Below are 21,326 nucleotides of genomic sequence, written 5' to 3'. Positions count from 1 at the left end.
AATTGTACGCCGTGTCTCATCCACTTTGACCACTGATTCCACAGTGGCGCAGTGTGTACTTAGACAAGTCTTCATTTGTAGCTCGTCAGATTGAAGTTTTGTCACATTGCCAGCTGGGCACATGTTGATAATGGATTTACAACCGACTTCAATATTGTACAGCTCAGATGTCTGCCACACGTCTTAAAGCAATACTTCCCAAAAAGCAACAGAAGACCTAATTACAATTGATTAGAAACTGTCTGCTGTGGAAAGTAGAGTTTCATCTGAAAGTAATTCAGTAATTCAAAGGTTCTTCGTTAATCTTCAATGCATGTGTGTGTAGTGGTTGTGTCAGTGTGTGTGCATGTGCATGTGCGTGTGTGTGTGTGTGTGTGTGTGTGTGTGTGTGTGTCTGTGTGTGTGTGTGTGTGTGTGTGTGTGCGTGTGTGCTTGTCCTGTCTCTCTTTCTGAGGAAATTGCTTTACAAATGAGGCTAATCTATTTTTCATAGCTCACACTGACCAGTAAGCATGGTGGTAGTGGTTGTGGAATTTTCACATTATAGGAAGGTGTCTTTCTCTTTGAACAAACAGAGCGGGTAGTTACAAATGAAAATGGACTCATGTTCTGTTTCTCCTAAAACACACTGGTTGGAACTGGAGTCATAATGCAATAAGCCAATTACACAAACTCTTAAGGGAAAAACAGTTGCAACCAATCCAATTCAACGCAACTCCACCATTTCTTGTGAACACATTGTTGTAAAACATGTCAATATTAGATTCAATCCACTATGGTCATCCTCAAAGGAAGAAGAACAATCCATACCTCCATCAAGTCCAAAGAGCACCAAGACAAAACCTGTTCTGTTCTAATCATATACTCTCTTAATAATTGATCAAAAACCTCCTCAGGGAAATTCTCAGACACATGTTTTTGATAATGGAAACGAAACAACATGAAAGCCTGGCAGAAACATGCACAACCAGGGGGGAAACATAACTGACCAACTAATGAAACAATAATAATAGAACATGTTTGCTTTATTTGATATAAAAACAACCATTTCTGACATTTATCTGGATAATGAGCTGGCTACTTGTTGATGGGGTAGATACGTGTGTTACTTTTGAAAAAATTGACGGGGTCTTTCCGAGACCGTGCCTAACCTTCCAACAAGTTTCCTTCTCCAACTTTTTGTGTAATCCTGTTAAAAATACAAGCAAACCAATCAACAGACATGAGCAAAAAACTAAGGTAATAATGCTACAGTATAAAGTAGAACAAAATGGGATTTGAGAACAAGCATGTTGCAACTGCATCTAATTGTTAATTAAGTTTAACTATTCCTTTTGCAGTGCGGCTAGGGACACTCTTCCCCCTGATAAAGGCTGAAAGGCCCCATAGCCCCTCCCCCTGAGTTTGTACTTGTGGACCTGCAGCTACCAAAAACATTATGAAGCTGTCAACCAATCTGATGAGCAAACACAATCAAGCTACTCTCAGAGTTCTTTTTCTGTCAGCAAAGTACTGTGGTTCAGAAGTAATATTCACTTAAAAATGGTATTGCTGCTAAAGGTTATATTTTCAGAGAATCATCTCACTATGAAGGATTTGTCCTCTGGAGTGTTTTACTGTGTGTGGCATTTTACTGCAAAACTCAGTCACTCACTCAAAACTGGATTTACAGGAATCGATTAATCTATTCTTTACGGTTTAATGCTTTTTAAAGATGCGGAACACGTGTTCTAAATCCCAATGCAGTGTGCATTCGCAGCATTTCATGACGCAAATGGCAATGTGAATCAAGAGGGATTGTGAGTTGATACAGTCTCGTGAATGAGAAAAACAAAATTGGTTCTCTGCGGCTTTATGCGTCGACTGCTGGTTTCCTTTGTACTTGATAGAACTGGAGAGAGAGACTTAGGGAGGTTCATCTGAGTGTGTTAATCCATTCTTACTGGTTGCTGTCGCTGGCCCTCCTTCATGCTTCTCACCTCAGATCATCACCATTCTCCTCCGTCTCCTCCCCCCGGAAACTCAAAACCTGCATCCAGAGTGCCCCCATGATCAGACCCTCAGCGTGTCTTCAAAGGGCTTCACGGTTTTGAAACAATCATGGCACATATATATGCACACGTTCCAGGCAGGCTGAGCATACTGCATGAGCATTGCCACCCACAGACACTCATAGGAATAAACACTGCCCTTAGTCTCATCCCTATTTTTGTGAGTTGTAACCTGTAGAGGGCAGCAGTGTCTCGCTCAGATAGAATTGGAGCCTATACTTGTAGCTCAGACTCTAATGTGTTAGCTGGCCACAAACCCTCTGTCCTTGCTTTTTCTAATTTACCACAACCTCTCCCAGTCTCCCACCTCTAATCCCATCGCTTCATACCTTTCTGTCTCTCTATCTTCTCACCTTCTTCGTCTTCTGTCTGCTCCCTGCTGTTAACCCACCCCCTCTGTCCCAGTTGCAGAGTGAGTTGAAGATTGACAGATCTGCTATATCTGGTTATAGCCTGTAATTAAAACTCATTTGGCTTGCTGATGGCATTTTACGCCCCCCTTCATCTATTCCCAATTAGTCAGTATTAGTTGATCTGACGTCTGGTATCAGATTGGGTTACCGAATGAAAAAGAGGTGAGTGGTGAGGTGGCAGCGGCATCACCCTGGGGTGAGAGCCACAATAGACCTACTCCAGTTGCCAGATTGAAAGTGTGAAGTCTCTGTATACTTCTGTCCATCCCTTTTCTCACCCTTTCTCCAGTACAAACAAGTATTTTTAGCCCTCTTTCTGAGTTCATTGATCAGGTAAACAGTATAAGGTCTGTGAGTGATGGATCACTCACTGGGAGAAATCCTTTAAGGCTTCTCCACTCTTTCACCTCTAGCTGTTTAGTGTTCCTTTCCTCTCTCCATCTATTAACCTCAATGTCTAGACCACCTGGAAATATTTGGAAACGCGAAAACCTCTCTGTCTCCCTCAACGTAAATGTAAAATGCCTCCTACTGTGCGTGAGATGAATTTCCTCAACTTCTGACTGCCGGGAGACGAACCAGATGTCCTGAAATGTAATAAGACAGATGTGTGGATATACACTTTTGCCCCTAAGTAGTGACTAAGCAAAATCTTTCATCTTTCATCAGAGAGAACTTTTTGGAGAGACACAGAGATCACATGATAGATTCTTCCATGTACAGACAAGCATTGGATCTTACTTGAAAAATCACTGCTTAGGTGATTGGCTGATATCCACTAGAATACCATGACTCCGTGAAGATGAACATATAGGCTCTCTGAAAAGAAGCTAAATTATCTGCTCCACATGAAAAGTTTGCAAGAAGCCTTTCAAAACTATGAAAGTATGAAAAAATGCAATTCATGATATTGTGGCTGCTCCGACCATGTTGCAGGTTTCAAATGCTCTTCCTGTCAATTACAGTTATTAAATCAATGAGCTCCTCTAGCTCCGAAAACAAGCAAGCTCCTGCTTTTATTTTGTGTTTAAAGTTGTGTGAGCTAATAATAACTGAAATGAAGCATGAGGTGGCACTGGTAACCTTAAGCACGGACTCCCATGCTGTCAGGGCCGGCGTCAAATCAACCCTAATGTTTTAGTCCGTGGAGGTTTCTGTGCAGATTCAGTTTTCAGGGCTAGATCTATAACCAGCTATGAGGTCACCGATATCCAGACCTCTGTATTTGATGTACGTGAAAAATCAGTAAGTGAAAAATAAAAAGTGCCTGTATATGTAACTTACTGAGTGTAAAACGTCTCCTGAGTGTCTGTCTGGCAGCTGTGTGTGGGTGGGTCAGTGTTGATTGAGTGCAGTGGGGCAGCCCCAGCCACGAAGCAAGACATTTTATCCTGACCACAAAACATCTAATATCAAAATATGATAAGCCTAACGAAAGTGAAATCTGATTTTCAGAGATGGAACAATCTGCCCGTCTCTAATTGGAAAAATGTTCTGCTTCAATTGATTTCCTTTTTACCTTAACATTTTTATTGCCTCCTAAGACAATGATTATCTCTTAGACTTATCAATCAGTCATTGCTTTAAAGATGTAAGTTCAGTGGTAGTCTCACCTTACCGAACTTTCAATTGTATTACTGGGCTACACACATTCATTAAAAAGGTTATTGGGTTGATTTTCCTCTTTTTGCTTGGTGTAAACTGGAAGCCCAGTCTTGTTGTACTTCATCCTCTATTTCTGCTCTTTCTGTTCTCTATTGCTCCTCTCTACCGACCAAGACCTCAAAGTATATCAAAAGTCCTGTTGTGCTCAATACTTTGTATCAATTTATGAAACAATTGCTGCATCTCCCTCAGGTCTATTATGTAACAGTCGCCAGTTTCCTCCCTCATATTTGGATTCCACTTTTTCAGTTTGGCATAACAAATGTTTACGTTTCCTCGATTTGTATTCAGATGGTATTTTTAACAGCTTTACCAATTTGTCATCACTGCATGGATTTCCTGCAATATTTTTAGGTTCTTCCAAGTGACACACTTTGTTTCGAAATGTTTCCCTACCATTCCCATTCCACCACTCAATTATTGGATGGCTTCAAAGGATTTCTCTATCAGATGAAATTTTAACACATACAGAAACTAACTCACTCTCCTCCTGTGCAACTGTTGCACATAACAACTCAACTGCTTTCCCCTGTCAATAGTTTGTCCTTAACAGTTACTGCATGCATTCCAAACACCTATTCTAGCTTTAAACCACCTCCACACAGCGCTTTTGTTCCAAAAATGTATCATTGTGTTTAATTCACTTAGATCAGCTCATAACGCGCTCCCTCGCTTTTCATCTTTCCCGTCTCCATGTCTACCATCGCTCTCCCTCCGCTTCACCCAGACACGGTCGGCAGTTGCTGAACCGCATATTGAAAGGATACACGGTCTCACTTCATGAGGCTGCGAGTCTCATTTAAATAGATGTAGCAGCTGGGCTGACACACGAGCCTCGCCTCGTGAAACCGTGCTCCTCCTGCAACGGGGGTGAGGAGAGCGGTAGCCGACAATGGTGTGACAAATTGCGTTTTCTTATTTTTCATTCCACTGATTTATTCTTTCCCTCTACTTGCACTGTCACCCCCATCACCCCACCCCGACCCACACAAACTCCCCCACACATCCACTCCACCATCCTGTTCCCTCTCTCACTCTATCCTTTGGAGCAGAAGGCCTACAGATGTGGTAATGAGCGAGGTTATTGGCTCTGCTGCCTCTTTAGCAGGGGTGGACGGTGACACAATGGGCGGGGGGGTGGTTACAATGGACAGTGGTGGCATTCTTTGTTTGAATGCCAACCTGCTTAACTGTCCTACTGAGAGACCTTTTTGTTGAGGTTCTATGCATAAAACAGGACTGAAAGCTAAAATCTTCACCGATCTTCACCTATGGCTATGGAGTGTTGATTGCAGATAGGTGCGGCAAAATAGATTTTCTCCGTAGGGTATCTGGACTCCCCCACAGAGACGGCGGGAATAGTTTGTATATGCTGATGGAACCAGGGTTGTCCCTGGGTAGGTATTCTGGGCCTGTCCAGGATCTGATAAAGATGGTGGGATTACTGGTCCTATCTGGCCTGGGAACACCTTGGGATCCAACAGGAATATGGTTAGTGTGCTACTTTGCTTAACCTGCTACCTCCACAACCCAGAGAATAAGAAAATGGGTGAATGGATGGAAATGTGTTTTTGTAACTATGCGAACAACAAATTTGGAAAATGGCCGTGCACCTGCAATTTCAAGTACACAGTTTGTAGTTAGAGAGACCTTTTTATTTAGGTTTTTCTTCTCTTGATTTACACTCATCCTTTCTCTTTCTCCACACTATCACACCCCCTTCCTTTTTTTTCCATTCAAGTCCTTTATTTCATCCAGATACTGAGGTTAGTTCAACAAGTCCAGGTGAACAATATACCAATCATTGCAATTTCATCCTACTTCTGGTTGACCTCCACCCACACAGATATGCTCACTACAATAGATTCAAGTGGAGCGCGTAAGAATGTGTTACATTCAGTTGTTCTGTTTATTCATTATTAATGTGCAGTATGTCTTACTTTTTCTTCTTGAGTCTTTGCTCCTGACTGTAAACCTACGAACCGTGGGTCAAGGTCATGGCCGCAGCTAACTATGAGGTCACCGAGATTCAGACCTCTGATTAGTATGTAATATGTATAGCAGAAGTGATTACATTATGCCATCATATCAAAACACACAATTCACAAGGACATATGGCCAACACTGAGACGAAGAGGTTTTTTTTATTTAATTTCTATCATTATGTTGTCGATGCACATGCAGTGATAATGCCTGTTTCAATCTCACATTGACCTCGAGGTGTGCAGCAGTAAGCTTCTGCCAGTCGATTGTGCACAATGATTTTCATTCTCCAAGATGCCAGGCACATCTCATGAGACTTCTCATCCTTTATGGAGCTCGAGAATGTGGCTTCACAGTCCATGACTGTCAGAGGAGTGGAATTTCTAATTCTGCTTAAGTAAAATGAACTAGACCGAAACAAATCATAATTTAAAAGATGAAATATGCCTCCAATCTTTCTTTATTCCAATATTTCTTATTCAATACATCCAGTGAAGAATACTAAAGCCTGGGTTTGCAAATAATCACTTTAGTGTAAGTACTTGATGAACAACAGCTAACATGTGTGTGGTATTGAAAGCTTATTTCTAATTGTGTTTTGTGTGTATTGGATTCAATGAAGCTCTGCTATAACGTGACACACAACATTCCTCATTGTGCAGCTTTAGAACAAAGAATTAAGTACGAGTGCTATAATTAACAAAACACAACGTTGGATTGATTTGATTTTATAGATTGTTGCTATGGAAACAGAGGAAACGCATTCGAGCATGCAGCTGAATTAGAAGGAAAACAGAAAAATGTCACCACAAAAACTGTCACATGAAATGAGGCTATTGTCATTTACATCATTTATTTATTATTAAGTAAAGGTGTGAGGATTATTTCACTGTCTTATTTCATTGTAGTGGGTTTTGTGGAAGGTTTTTATCACTTCTGTTTTGTTAGTAGTTTGTATTGATTGTGTCCTGATCATTATTTGTTTGAATTCACTCATCTTTTTCTTGGAACCTATTGACTTGTGATGCCTTCATGTCAGTGTTTGACATCACATTTCATTGCGGTCATTGTCTGATATCAGATATCCAACCTACTTGTCTTTGATGGGATTTGATTCATCAGCGTTTCATCCCGGCAAGTGCTTGCCACTGTACCATCTTCAGCACCGATGACACTCACACAAAGCTTGAGTGCCATTTTGCAAAATCTCTTTCCTGATCACTGTGATTCTACTGAAACACATTTCAAATATATAAATGCATATTTTATTGCTCCCTTCATCTTTTTAAGGGCAAACCAATTTTTCCCCCTGATTCATTCATTCTCCATAGCTGCTATACCATAGCTGGGTCGCAGGAGGCTGGAGCCTATTCCAGCGTAGGCTTGGTACACCCTAGATAGGTCGCCAGACAACTCAGTCACCCAGGGGCATTTAGTGTCTGATTCACCGAAGCTGCATGTCTTAGGGAGGTGGGAAGAAACCAGAGCACCCAGAGGAAACCCACACCAACACAACCCAGGCAAAGAGGCAGGAGTGCCACCATGAGCTGTACCTTACTTCTGATTCAGGCTGTGAAAGACGTTACTTGGTATAGCTCTACTAGTAAGGACTGTTATTTATCAGCTGCTGTATATACTGCATATATACAAACATGGTACAAAATGTATAGTAACATGAAGTTACCATTTCTGTTAAATAATAATAATGCACACTAGTATCGTGTTTCATTCAAACCTAGGATAAAAATTATTAAAAAATACTAACAACAAAAATTGAGCTGGGACTCAAACCAAGAACCCCCTAATTTTAAGCCTGGCACCAACAAACCAACCAAACTATTCAAGCTCTGTTCAATTCCCAATGCTCATACACTTTAAGCTTGGTAAAATATATACAGACAGCGAAATTGCCTCATTTTATAATAGCGAAGAATACAAAACAATTCTGGATGCAGATCCAGATCGTCTCTGAGGAGGGCCGAGGCTCAGGCTTCCCTTCAACTGTAAAAATGTCAAGCCAATCTGATCAGCCAGTTCCCTCTCGTCCTCCTCACACGGGAGTGAGGGTAACTAGTTATGTGTAAATGCTATATAAACACATGGAGCACACTTGTGAAGTAGAATCCTGTGAGGTTTGCCATAAATGGATCCCTGCACCTGTGACACGGACAGCACAGCCCACACAAAAACATTGTTTAACAAATGAGGCTTATCACTGGGAGAGGAGGAATCACAACCTCCCTACTGAGATCTGATCACAATGCAAACAGAATCCAGATAATTAGAAGACTGTTTTATGAAATGCATAAATGAGTCATAAATGAGTTGTCATGTCATTATCCTTATAAAGTATCTGGATATTGAAATGTGTGAAGGGGACTGAAGTGAACTCTGATTACAAACACACTGCCATTATCAACGTCATTCTTCTTCCCCCATGTCTCCCTTACGCTGTTACTGTACATGTAGTCAGCTCGACCTGACACACTATACCAGCAAACTAAACATGCAGGGTCAGCTTAGCGTGGCAACAATCAAGTAAGGTGCAGGGTCAGTGGACATATTAGATGAAAAGAAAGGGGGAAAGGCAGAGAGAAAAACAGGAATGAAGAGGCCTTGAAAAAGAGGTAAAGAGGTTGCAACTCCATTATCAAATGTAAGGAGGCAGAAAGATGATTGCATGCCACTTAGAGGTCTGCCTCCTCTACTCTCTAGTCAGATAGCAGTGACATCAGATGATGAGCTCAGATGTGATCATGGAAAGTGGGTCCTCTACAGTGTGGAGATGTTTGGAAACATAACTCACCTCCCCTTTTTCTGCCAGACCCATTTATTCCTCTGCTTCTCTGTGTTTCACCAACTTTACATCATGCAGCCTTCCACTGCGTCTGACTTTATCTCCTCTACCCGAGCCCCAGGTGCCTGGGTGGATTTGCATCTGATTGAAATTCCAATTGCGTTAAATGTAGATTACACTGGTATTAGATAAATATTACTTACAAAACGTACAAAGGAGCAGTTAGCTTTTAATACATGGAAGGTGAAGCAATATGTCATCATCTACTGCACAACTTCTTTGCCTATGTAAATGCTAATATTACATCACTATACTGGCATTGCATAGGTCGTGTAACTAGAGCTCAATAAGAATTTGAGGAAGACAACTTCTGTGCCTGTGGTTACTGGTGGAACCGATATGTAACTGCTTTGACCTGCTGCGTCGTTGTGAGCAACAGGTTACAGAAGGTGGAAAGTCACAGATTCTATGTGTTGGATTCTTTTCTGACTGTGTGTGATTGAACACAATCATTTTGATCAATATAATTTGAAGAATCAACGACGTCATCGCCATTGCCAATTACGAATATGGCCTGCAGACTGATCAAAATATCTAGAAGTTGAACCTTAATACATAAAAAAAGGCCCAGTTGACCAGGAGTCCTACACAGCCTCTCATAGAAAATACTGTGAATGCATTATGTATGCGTAACTATCCAGTCAAGTGTATGGCTTTGTTTTTGGTTCAATTATTTTTCCACTGTTGACTCAGAATATTAATCTAAATTTAACCGAGGATAGACACAGATCTATAGATTTTCTCATAATGAGCCTCGCTCTTACCGCAGCTTACTTTTTCAATATCTCTTTCCACCTGTCGTTCTTTCTGCATGTAGCCTGCGGCTTTCACTCATGTCTCCAACCCCTCTGAGAGAATAAGAGATGAAGGAAAATTGGCCTGCTGCGAGATCGACAGGTTGTGACTAATGGCAGCACCTATTGTTCCACCAGAGCTGTTTTTGTCTTTGCATTGCCAGGTAATGTATTCAACTCCAATGTGACTAAGGACTGCTAAGGTGCTTAAGATGACTCTCAACTAAACATTTTTGCAACGGCTGCACTTGCAAAAAACACAGATTTAGCAGACAAACTGCTAACCTGGCAACTCCGGTAACATTATCAGAAGGCATATTAGGCACTGACCTAAACTTTCTTGCCTCCATTTAAAAGTGTGTTTTTCTTACCAGCAGGACAGGAGAATACAGAGCTGTGAAACTGATGTGAATAAACAACAACACAAATGTGCTGCCAAGAACAATGACCATTTCCAGGAGATATTGAGATCTTGAGAAAAAGTCAATTTCTAATAGAATATTGTGTGTGTGTGTGTGTGTGTGCTTTTTAACAATTAGTTTCAAATCTTGCCACAGTCAGGTCACAATTATCTGGTCTCCTGTATCCTGCCGTCCATCACTGGCCTTTTCTCTGCTACTACTGCCAAGTAACATCGTTCAGGTGTTACTTTGCCTGATGGGGCAAAGGAAATGATGTGCCAGTTAAGTCAGACAGATGACTCCATCTGTCAGTCTAACCCCGCCTGAAATGTAGCCAACTTCAATAGGGAAATATGTATTGGTAATCATTCCATAGCCTGCTCCCTTAAAGTGTGAGACAGATTTAGTTTGGGAGACAGGAAAAATCCTTGTCCAATAATGTCAACAGAAATGGGAGCAGTCAAGCACTAAATAATAACTCATTATGACGTCTATGCTTGACATCCTGCATTATCTTGTGTAATTATGCCAGTGCTGGGCTACCGGCAGTCGCAGGTAAATGTGTATGTGGACAGGTGCATTACATGTCTGAAGACAAAAGAACAGGAGGACAGTAGTATACACACATGCATGTAAACACAAGGACAAATCCACAAGTACACACACAATCACAATGTCACGCTGGTAAAGCTATTTGTAAACTGCCGGGTGGTGAAGAAATTGCAAAATTATGACAAAAATGCTATCAAACAAAGCTCTGGGAACAATGTTTGTGCTGATACAGATTCTTTCCATCTGTTTTCATTAAAATGAAAATGAGACAGTTCATCCATATTACTGGCAAATTGATACAACTGTATCTGGGGAATAAGAAATGTAGAAGCATTCAGTATCCAATACCCTTTCAAATGACTATGCTACTGGCGGAATGTACACTATGTATTTCAATAAGTCAACCATGGCTGAGGTTATGAAGACTAGGAAAAGTTCATATGACTTCATAAAGTTGGAGGCCTACACAAAACAGCTCGTAATTTCTTCAACAATCTACTCTGTCTCACTCTAATCCTTCAATATTTCGGCTAATATAAGATACAAGCATTGTTATTCAGGCTCATCCTCAGAGAGCCATTTGCAGCTTCGACCATGCAACTTCTTAGGTTACATGAGAGACACTTGAGAGCATTTCCTCTTAGATATCCTCACTTTTCTCTCTATCCATATCTGCTACTCAAATACAATACTATAGGCTTAGAGAAATAACTTCCCATCTTTCACAACAAAATGCAGGCTTTGACACAGTTGTCTGGACAAAATATTGACCAGAAGTAGTATCTTTGGGGGGCAGAAATTGGTGAGTGAACAATAAATTTTGAAGATTGCACATGGGGATGAAGTAAAAGAAGGAGCACTGCTTCTTTTGGAAACGTGATGTAAAAGCTCACTTAGTTGCTGGCTGTGTGAGTGTGACATCTTTAGTGAATTGGTTGTAGTATTTTTGATTACAGTACCTCGCACAAATTTGGAGCACTTGAAACGAATGGATTTTGGCTTTCATTGCAGCTGCAAACTGTTTTATTCACATTGCTACAGGTACAACTTGGTTTCTGCCTTATTGACTGTTTTTCCCCCCGTAAAGAGAATCAGTCTGCATGATGGTGAACCTTTGCACACCTTTGTTGTGTTGGGCTTTATAAAACAAAAAGTCTTTCACCTTGTAGGAGGAAGAAAGCTTTACTTGTGTATTTGCACTTGTTGTTGGAGCAAGACCTCTTAATGGATACTATTGATTAACTTGGGTGGAAATTGATCAAACCCAATTATATTCAATTCAGGCAATTCAATCAAATCAATCTCATATTAGAAATAGTGAACTCACCGTCACATTGACCCTTTGCATTCTGTTCAAGTTCAAGTTTTGTTTTATTTGTCATGTGTATAGTTCACACAGGGTTCACAGTACAATGAAATGCTTATAAGGAGAGACCGGCTCTGCTTTAAAGAAATGTACACAGACAGACCATTACTATTAAATGAATGCTTACTACTAGGTGAATGGCTATCAACTGAATGAATGCAACATGAAATGAATGTGTAGTAGCAGCAACACATGGAACGTAATGGAAATTAAGTCAGCTTAAAATTATGAATGCGCAATGGTGAATGATGTTATTCACTCTAACCATTTATGTAGCAATCACACAACTGAAAAGACAGCGCGTGGGAAGGCATCAGCTCCCCAGAATGACAGGGATAGGGGGGTTATAAGGCTTTCTGGATGATTTAGTCCCAGGTGCTCCAAGTTGCCTCATTTCCAGCCCCGCCTACCTGATACACATAACCATATAAACCAAACACAGGCCACACGGCATGTAAGAAATGAAACCTTAATTCTTGTATGTACAACTTCTACTGCAAGTATGTTGTTCAAGAGTTCTACTTAACTTGTTCTGGTCATGTTGGTGGTGCGTGGGTGTGTTCCTAGGGCAGAATCAGTGTGTTGACCAGCCAACTTTGAGCTGTAATCGATACTAAGCTTGATGATCTCTTGTTCAGTTTTTGTCAGACAGATCTATTGATTCAACTCTATAGTCCGTTTTGGAGCTATACTTTGTGGTGCATTCAATTGCATTTCATCCACCTGCTGAAAGGAATGCATACACAACATGGCCCTTGTCAACATTTCTATTAGCCCTGATGATGACACACAGCACTTATAGGTCAATTGACTGCTATAGCTGTATAATACAGCGGTCTGAATGGTAAATGGAACCATGGGAGAATATAGCTGCTCTGCTTCACAGCCATTACTGTATATAATGCTATGATTGGTGCACTGGTGCATATGGACACTCAACTGCAGTTTTTTAACAGAAGGTGTGAGTGCAAGTCTCACCATGACCACCTCCAGATTGGATTATAATTCAAGTCACACATAGTTACCACATGTCAACTGTGACACTGCAGGCATGTGTCCATTTTGCTCTAATGGTTTGCTCTGAAACTCTATAAAACCTTGCTGAACAGTGCAGTTAGTGCACAAAAGTCAAAAAGGAAACGAGCGGGTTTGCGGATATGAGCAGCGCCCACTCCAACAAAAGAAAGCGCAACAGGAAACTTCATTTTTCAATTCATGAACAAAGAAATGCCTCATTGTGTTTCAGTGCTGCTCTGTTAAGAATGATGCAGAAATACAGTGATGAAAACATTACAGCCTTTTGGCAAAACATAAAAATGATCATTTGGATTTTCACAGAATATTTTCACAGTGAGATTCTATTTCACTCACAATTAGGCCTTGTTCTTGAGCAATTTGCTCATTTATTTCACGTAAGTGCTGCTGAGTCACCCTTGTTCAACAGAGATATTGTGCAAAATGTTTTCAAACATCCAAGGATGGGGTATTTGTATACACTGAATTACTGAATAACACTTATTACTCTATTCATTTTTTCTTGTCTGTAATTTCTTGTCCATTTTTCTTTGCACAAAGTCCAGGAAATGGAAAAGGATAAAGCATTTAGATACAAATTGTTCAAACGACGGCATACCCACACAATAAGAGTAGAAACAGATCTAGAATGTTCGTGTCACAATCTTATGTCACATTCAAAAGCTTTAAGTCCAGATGAACATTATGCTCCATCTTACATACACTTAGCCTCTTGTTAAAAGCATCCATTAGGGGTACTTTCACCTACAATTATGAATCTGGTTGCTATAGAATGACTGTATATGAGATTGCGGCTGCATAGGTCTGTTAATTTACATCCATTGCTGAAACCTGCAATGAATTAGAAATAATGCTGGTAGGAATGAACATCGCTTTGGTCATTTTATATCAACCAGATTCAGAAGCAACATACTGGAATGGATGTAAATTACAGTCCAGTCGCAATTTCATATACAATGACCAAAGCGATGTTCATTCCTACCAGCATTATTTCTAATTCAGTGCTGTTATAATTGTTTTAAGTTTAAACTATAATCAAATACTTTAAAATAAGCTGCTTGATCTCACTAAAAATGGTGATAGCCTGGGTCACACGCAGAAAACAGTCGAACCTGGGGACAAAATCATCTGAGATCGTAAAGATATCGGTAGGGATGATTTTGTAAGGGCTGGTTATTTTGTTGGGACATATCTCCTCCCCCTGACTCTTCCTAAATCTGCACTTATGCTGCATTTAAATTCAGCCCAAGCTTTCTCTTACAAATCCCTGTCTCAGATGGAGTTGTGTCAAATGACGGAAGTAAATTGCTTCACGCTCAGCTCTGTCTGTGAACATCACAGTGCTCAAAGTATTGAAAAACTGAGCTCACAGCGAGCATTTAGAAGACTTTCAATCTATCTATTAACAAACAAACGAACAACATGATCAATCAATAAGTCTATTAAGTGGACCAGTCCCACAGGGGTCTCATCACATCTGTTACATAGGAGAATGACTCCTTCAAAGAGCAAGGACAGTCAGTAACAAAGCTAGTTGGTTTCTCTCTGACATCATAAATTAATATGTCTGTCGGGAATCAATTTGACAGATAGCTTGTTCACTATCAGGCCGTGCCTCTGAGAAACGAGATATGACCCTACTGTATCTTCTATTCTTAAAAGATTTAAAATACTCATTGCACAGTTTATTTGTATGTAACTGGCCCATCTTCAGCTCTTCAGTTTGAACGCTAATCTCAGATAACTCCTCAGGTCAACTTCAAGACGATGGAGATTAACTATAATGACTCTCACCATATTAATTGCTGACCTTAGTCGCAAAGCAAGAAATCCACACCTGTGGAAAGTGTTAACCTTGAGAAAATATTCACATGCTTTCTTCAGTGACATTGTTTTTGTCAGTCTACAAGGTTTAATGTGTTTCGTATTCCCTTTCATATTCACTTTGCCTGACTTTTCTTTCTTTAGGAGTATTTTTAACAGAACAAAGCTTCTAGGTGCTGGATAAAGGTCTTGGTATACTTCCAAAGCACAATACGACAGATTTTTACATGCAAGAGTTTTTATTTAGTAGCAATAAAAAAAACTTTCAGCAGCTTACACCCACCCATGTATCACTACAGAGGTAGATGTGATGACTTTAACAGCAATCTGGAGGACAAGCAATCAAACAGTGGGGATCTGATGAGATGTAATGCTCTTTCATTGCAGAAAAGCTCCTGTTACCTGCTGATGAGCCACTAAAAATACAACACGTAGAGAGACTTGATGATTAACATGAGTTAAAGGTCATCTACAAACTGTATCTGCAGGTTTAGAACTAATTTATGATGTACTTTACCCATCCGTGGTGACTTTCATGTGATGGAGCTAGAGTACATTAATTAGTGATTGTTGTTCTTCTGCTACTTTTCTACTCAGCGTTGCCAGATGGTAAAAGTCAAACAATACTGTAGAAGAAAGACCCCTGAATCATCACATTTAAGGACAAACTATTTGCAAATGCATATGAATCTGTTAAGTTCCATCAACCCCATCAAATGAATGCAAGTCTCATTCACAGGCCAGCCTAATTATTGTGCCTACACACGTTGCATCATGAACCTCCCACACCATTAAATTTATAAACTAAAGCAACATCAAGTGACATTGTTTCTTTTGTTTAATTATTAATTGCTTCACTATTAATGATTTCTTTCATGCAGTAGTGATTTTGAGTTCTGATATATGTAGCTAGACCTTTTGAAATTATTTGAATTTTAAAGATGATTGAAGTCTCTCTGGATCTGGATCAATTGAACCTTGGCTAGGAGCTGGACGTTTTTTCTACTCAAAGTGGCACAAGTGATACTATCATTATAATGATTATCACTTTCACTCTGCAGCCATAAATGCCACACAAACGTGACCTGCTTCAAATCAAGTCATCTTAATATGCAATTGACTGTTGGATTATAGCATTTAATGGACCTCAGAGCAACATCATCAATGCCGTTCAGCACGGCAGGCGCTTGTGAAAACAGAACTGTGTAATTAAAACCAATTTGCATTATTTTATGTCCACACTGGAATGAAAGAAGTATTTAGTCTGCATGAGAACAAATCCATTGCAATTTTGACTGATGCGTTGATGGCTTATAATTACAAACATAAAGGCTCAAAACAGTCATCATGAGAGAGGATAAATAGTTAGTCTAATTATTAAGTTCTTTCATAAGAAAAGTGAATAGCAGCACTGGGGCGTGTGTGTGTGTGTGCGTGTGTGTGTGTGTGCGTGTGTGTGTGTGTGTCTATGTGTGTGTGTTCAGCCTTTTTTCTCACTGTCAACCATTGCTGTTATTGTAAGATGTTGGCTTGTAAGATGTTACTCTGCGTGGACTGTGAGTGCTTTTTCTGTGATTGAACATTTCAGAATAAAAATGTAAAATTTTGGAGAAAAAAAAGCTCCAGTTTGTTTTAATTAAGATAGAAACACGAATAGCATACGGTTACTACAGGTGATCCGCATTACTTGTCTAGCATCAGCACACAGCATCTCCCTTGCAATAATGCAAGCAAATGCAATAGCAGAAAGATACGCATAGTTAGTGTGAACAGAGATTGGAGTGGTGTTTCAGCAAGATTTGATAACTTAATGAAACACAAAAAAGCAGATTGATATCAGTTTGTTCTAAAGAAACAAAACCATAGAAATAAACAATATACCTGTATACACTCTGTGAACCTCAATGCTTAAAAACCCTTCATAGCTAAATTAATAAAATCCTTTTTAAATCATATTTGTAGGTAGCAAGGTTGAGAACTCCAAATGACCTCTCAGCTTTTAACACTGTAATGTAAATGATCAATCATTCATTATCAATAATCAGTGTAATTTGAGCACTTTCTCCGCGGCTTACACCTAAGACTCAGCACAGCCAAAATGTATTATAACTTGCAAATGCAACAGGAAATGACATAATTGATTTGCTTTCTTTCTTCGCCCCATATGCTCTCTCTCTCTTTCACATGCACACGCACGCACACACACGCGCACGCACGCACGCACCCACACACACGTACACACACACACACACAGAGGGGCAGGAAATAGCTTTATATTTAATTAGATTTCCCCCTCCACCTATGGTTAGACCTGCTGAGCGGCAGACTTTCAGATTATGTTAATTGGTTACAGAAGAGGAAGAAGCCTGCAATCATGCTTCCAAAGCCAGAAGAAGGTGAAAAAGTGTAGCGCTTTGGAGACGGAAGCTCTATTTCACCGGAAAAAATCGAGATAAAGGTTTGCTCCGAAGGTGAAATTATCTTTGTGTGAGTGGATATTGAGGATCATGAAAAGACAAAAAGACACTCACTGCTTTTGTTTTCATTAAGTACTACAAATTATTTTCTCAGTGAACCAGTTTGACAAATTTCATGCTATTTTGTAACTGTGGAAGATTCAACAACTCTCTCGCTTACAACTTTGGGTTCATTTTGTATCGATGATTGAACTGAAGGGCAAAAAATGTGTAATTTCATTTATGGCAACACACAGCACAGACCACCTGTCATGAGTAATCAATTACAGGGGACTGCAAAAACCAATTAAGTACTTGTACACACACTCGTATTACTTTCATAATCAACCATACGACTTTGGTTTGCACTTGAACATACACTCATCCTAGCCTGTGCCTGTGTGTGTGTGTGTGAGAGAGAGAGAGAGGACCATTGCTCGGGAATTTTTTTTTTCATTCTGACTTATTTTGTTTCAGTCATGACTCATCCCCCAATCTGTGCCTTTCATGCATTATGGTTTTCTCAGTGCCAACAGGTCTGTATTTGTAATTTAAGTAATTATTTAAACCCCCAGCAGTGGCATTAAGCAGTGCAGCAGCAGAGGTGGATGGACTCCCACTGAGACTGAATTAAGCCTCAGTTCCAATTTTTTGTTAACAGCAGCATTTTATTCCATTACACAACCTTTTTGATGCATCCCACCTATTATACCATCACTACTTTGTCTGCTTTTCTTGCCAGGTGATAACACATCTTCTACTGTAATGGGGCTGTGCTGTTTTTCCAATGTGGCCCAGTTTCCATGTTGTGTAGAATTTTAGACTAATGCGGACGAAAGTTAGCAAATCATGGGAGAATTGTGATGAAATTATTCTATTCAATGTAAATGGTGGTTATTGATTGAAATATGACATAAATATGACATAATGACATAAATCCGCCAACAGCCAATTTCTTTCTTTTTTTGACAAAGAAAACCTGAATGCTGAGAATCTGACAAGCATCAGAAGCAATCACAAAACAGAATACACAACTAGAACACCACACCGGCCTGTGGGGCCCTCACACTCTGACTGTGGGGGCCCTCGGCTGTTGTGCTGTCTCCATGCCAGAAGGTTTCCAACACCAGTAGGTCAACGAGTGTGTCGACCCGTACAGCAGAATCCATCCACCATCCTGCGCCTCCCACCTCTTCCTGGACTGCTGCTCTAGGATCAAGACTCGCCTAAAGGACTCTCTCTCTTTCCCAGGACTCATGTTTGTCATCTTTTTGCTGTATTTTTGTAGTTCTATTGCACACCTGGACATTCAATCACAATCTGAATTGCCTCTACAATGGTTTCTTCCTTCCCCTTATAATTAAGCTTTTCTTCCTATAGAGCAGTGCTTTCCAACCCAGTCCTACCAGGGCCACTGTCCAGTAGCTTTTCTATCCTGTCATTAAATTAATTGCTTGCACCTGGTAACCCAAATACCTGAGAGCACACTTGAACTTGGAATACAAGGTGCAAGCAATTAATGTAATGGCAGAAAGGAAAACCTGCTGGATAGCCGTCGTTGTAGGACCGGGTTGGAGAAGGCTGCTGTAGAGTTCTGGGCTGGGTTGGGATCCGTCTGTTGTTGCCCTTTAAGACATTTTGGGCAAGAAAAATCTGTCAGGAGCTGCAAAACGGATTGGATAATGAAGGTAACACAGCCTATTATCTCTCAATTAGCCTAACAATATTACGAATAATTGTTAATGAGGATTTAATGAAATGTTTGACCACATATGACAACTCTGCAATGGTCTACAAATGATTATTTGGTACTTTAACTTTGCAATTGCATTACAATAATAACATGTTTTGTTGCAAATTATAGAACTACAATGTAACAATTAGTGAAGTAGAGAAGTTCTGTTCTGTTTTGCCCATCAGAGCTCATATACCTGCACAGCAGCTTGTCTGATCAGTTTCATTTACATCCTCATCACAGGTAAATGAGTGTACTGGAGCTGAGCTGAGCTCTATTTGCTGCTGACTGGTGATGTTTGTCAGTTTCATGATTCTCTTTGCAGTTAAAGGCATATCTTTAATTTTCTAAATTATCTCTGTTATGTTTTTGACAGAGAATAGATGCACTGATATTTAAATAAATGACTCTTTCATGTATTAACTGCCCACAAACGCCTTTCAACGGCTTCCAAAGCTGTACTATCTCAAGAGCTGCCACGAATCAAGCAGCAGTAGTAGAGGAGATTTGATCCAAGTAGATTTGCAAGTACATGTATTATGTTCTGCCTTTTGCAGCAGTTCCAAATTCTTTCTCTCATCCCAAGAGGATGAGAGAAAATAAGTAAAAAAAAAAAAAAAAAAGGTGTATAAGCCACACCTACAACAACAATACTTCAAAATCAAAACGCTACAACATTTTGTCAGAAATGTCAAAGCCACACTGAAGATGGGCAAAGGGGCGCATGTTGCCGACCCCTGGGCTTTACAAATAAATTTGATTTGATTTGATTGGGCCAATTCTTGCTTTACAGAAGATAGGGGGGCCAGTGCATTACATTTTTTGCTGCTAGATAATTTTATACTGTTTTATCTTCAGTCATAGTGGAGGCTTTACATCTGGTTATACTTTGAAATATGGCAAAAACAATAGAGTACCGACAGACAGATTGGTATGAACATATAAATTATATTTATAAAGTGAAATACTCACACTGTGTAGACAAAATGTTCCCCCTGGCATCTTCCACAAAGACCGTATCATCTTTTGTTGAGTGTTTGAGTGTTTAATCTTTCATAAATCTGTGCATTTATAATAGTTTTGTGCAAGACAGTGAGAAAGCAGCCAGAGGCGGCTCAGAGGCATTTCATGTGTTTTGTTGTTAGACCTGCTGTGCCATCAGTGAGCGGAAGAGTTGAAGCATTAGCTCTATACACATCAGTTTATTCTTTGAAGGCTAAATAGTACTGTGAGTTTTAATCTCTCTGTTCTCTCTCTCTCTCTCCTCTATATACTGTATAAACACAGAAGTCAGATTCCTCCTATGTTTGAGCATTCTTGGTCAATAAATCTGTTTCTGATAATCCAAAAAGTGCCACCACTTTGAAACCAGTCAGCACTTATATTTATCACATGTGATAGCTATAACACACACCGTGCCCTGTGTACTAAAGTTGGCTGGCTGTCATCATTAGTATTCAGTCATTTGCACATCCCTTCTTTCCTAGAATACTAACAGTCACGGTACATGGACATAAACTTCACATTCCAACATTCCACCAATAACACTGACATTGGAATAGTGGCATTCTGTTCCTGTGCCTCATACACAGTAAACAAACTCATGGTATCAGTGAAATAATGTCAGGCAGGGAATTTGGGAAAGTGGTAGCAAAGTGGAGAGTGAAAGGGTGAGGGCTCAAATGCAGATAAATACAAAAATAAGGTTTAAGAGTACTACTACTCAAAAGTCAAGCAAAGTAAAATCCGCGCCAGGCAGGGCAAAAAGTTATCCATATGGTAAAAGGAGAAAATGAAAACCACGAAAGAAGCACAACAAATAGCAGATGTGAGGAAAAAACATCTCAGTTGTAAGGACTGTCCCTGGCCCAATGTGGAATACTAGTGTCATAGTGAAGACGGGCTGATGTCAATCTAGCTTCCAAGAGAAACGTTTGTCATTTGCACCCTCATTTTTCTGACTCCATAATATGAACACAATGTGTGATAACGTGTAATAACATTCCCCAACACTTGCCCAACTCAGTATCTATCCCAATGATTAACCTTAGACTCAGGTCAGAGATTGTCATTCCCGTACTATTCAACCTGGTGAGAATCCCTAGAAATTACTCAAATAACTGATGCAGATTAGATGAGCACAGGAATAAGTTAAACAACTGGAGACATATTTGGTCATTTCTACAATTTAGCT

This window comes from Genypterus blacodes, unplaced genomic scaffold (genome assembly GCF_046128005.1).
Source record: "Genypterus blacodes isolate CSIRO-AG114 ecotype Tasmania unplaced genomic scaffold, CSIRO-AGI_Gbla_v1 ptg000021l_1, whole genome shotgun sequence".
Classification (NCBI taxonomy): Eukaryota; Metazoa; Chordata; class Actinopteri; order Ophidiiformes; family Ophidiidae; genus Genypterus; species Genypterus blacodes.
The sequence above is the reverse complement of the archived record's forward strand: the minus strand, read 5'-3'. Positions refer to the sequence as shown.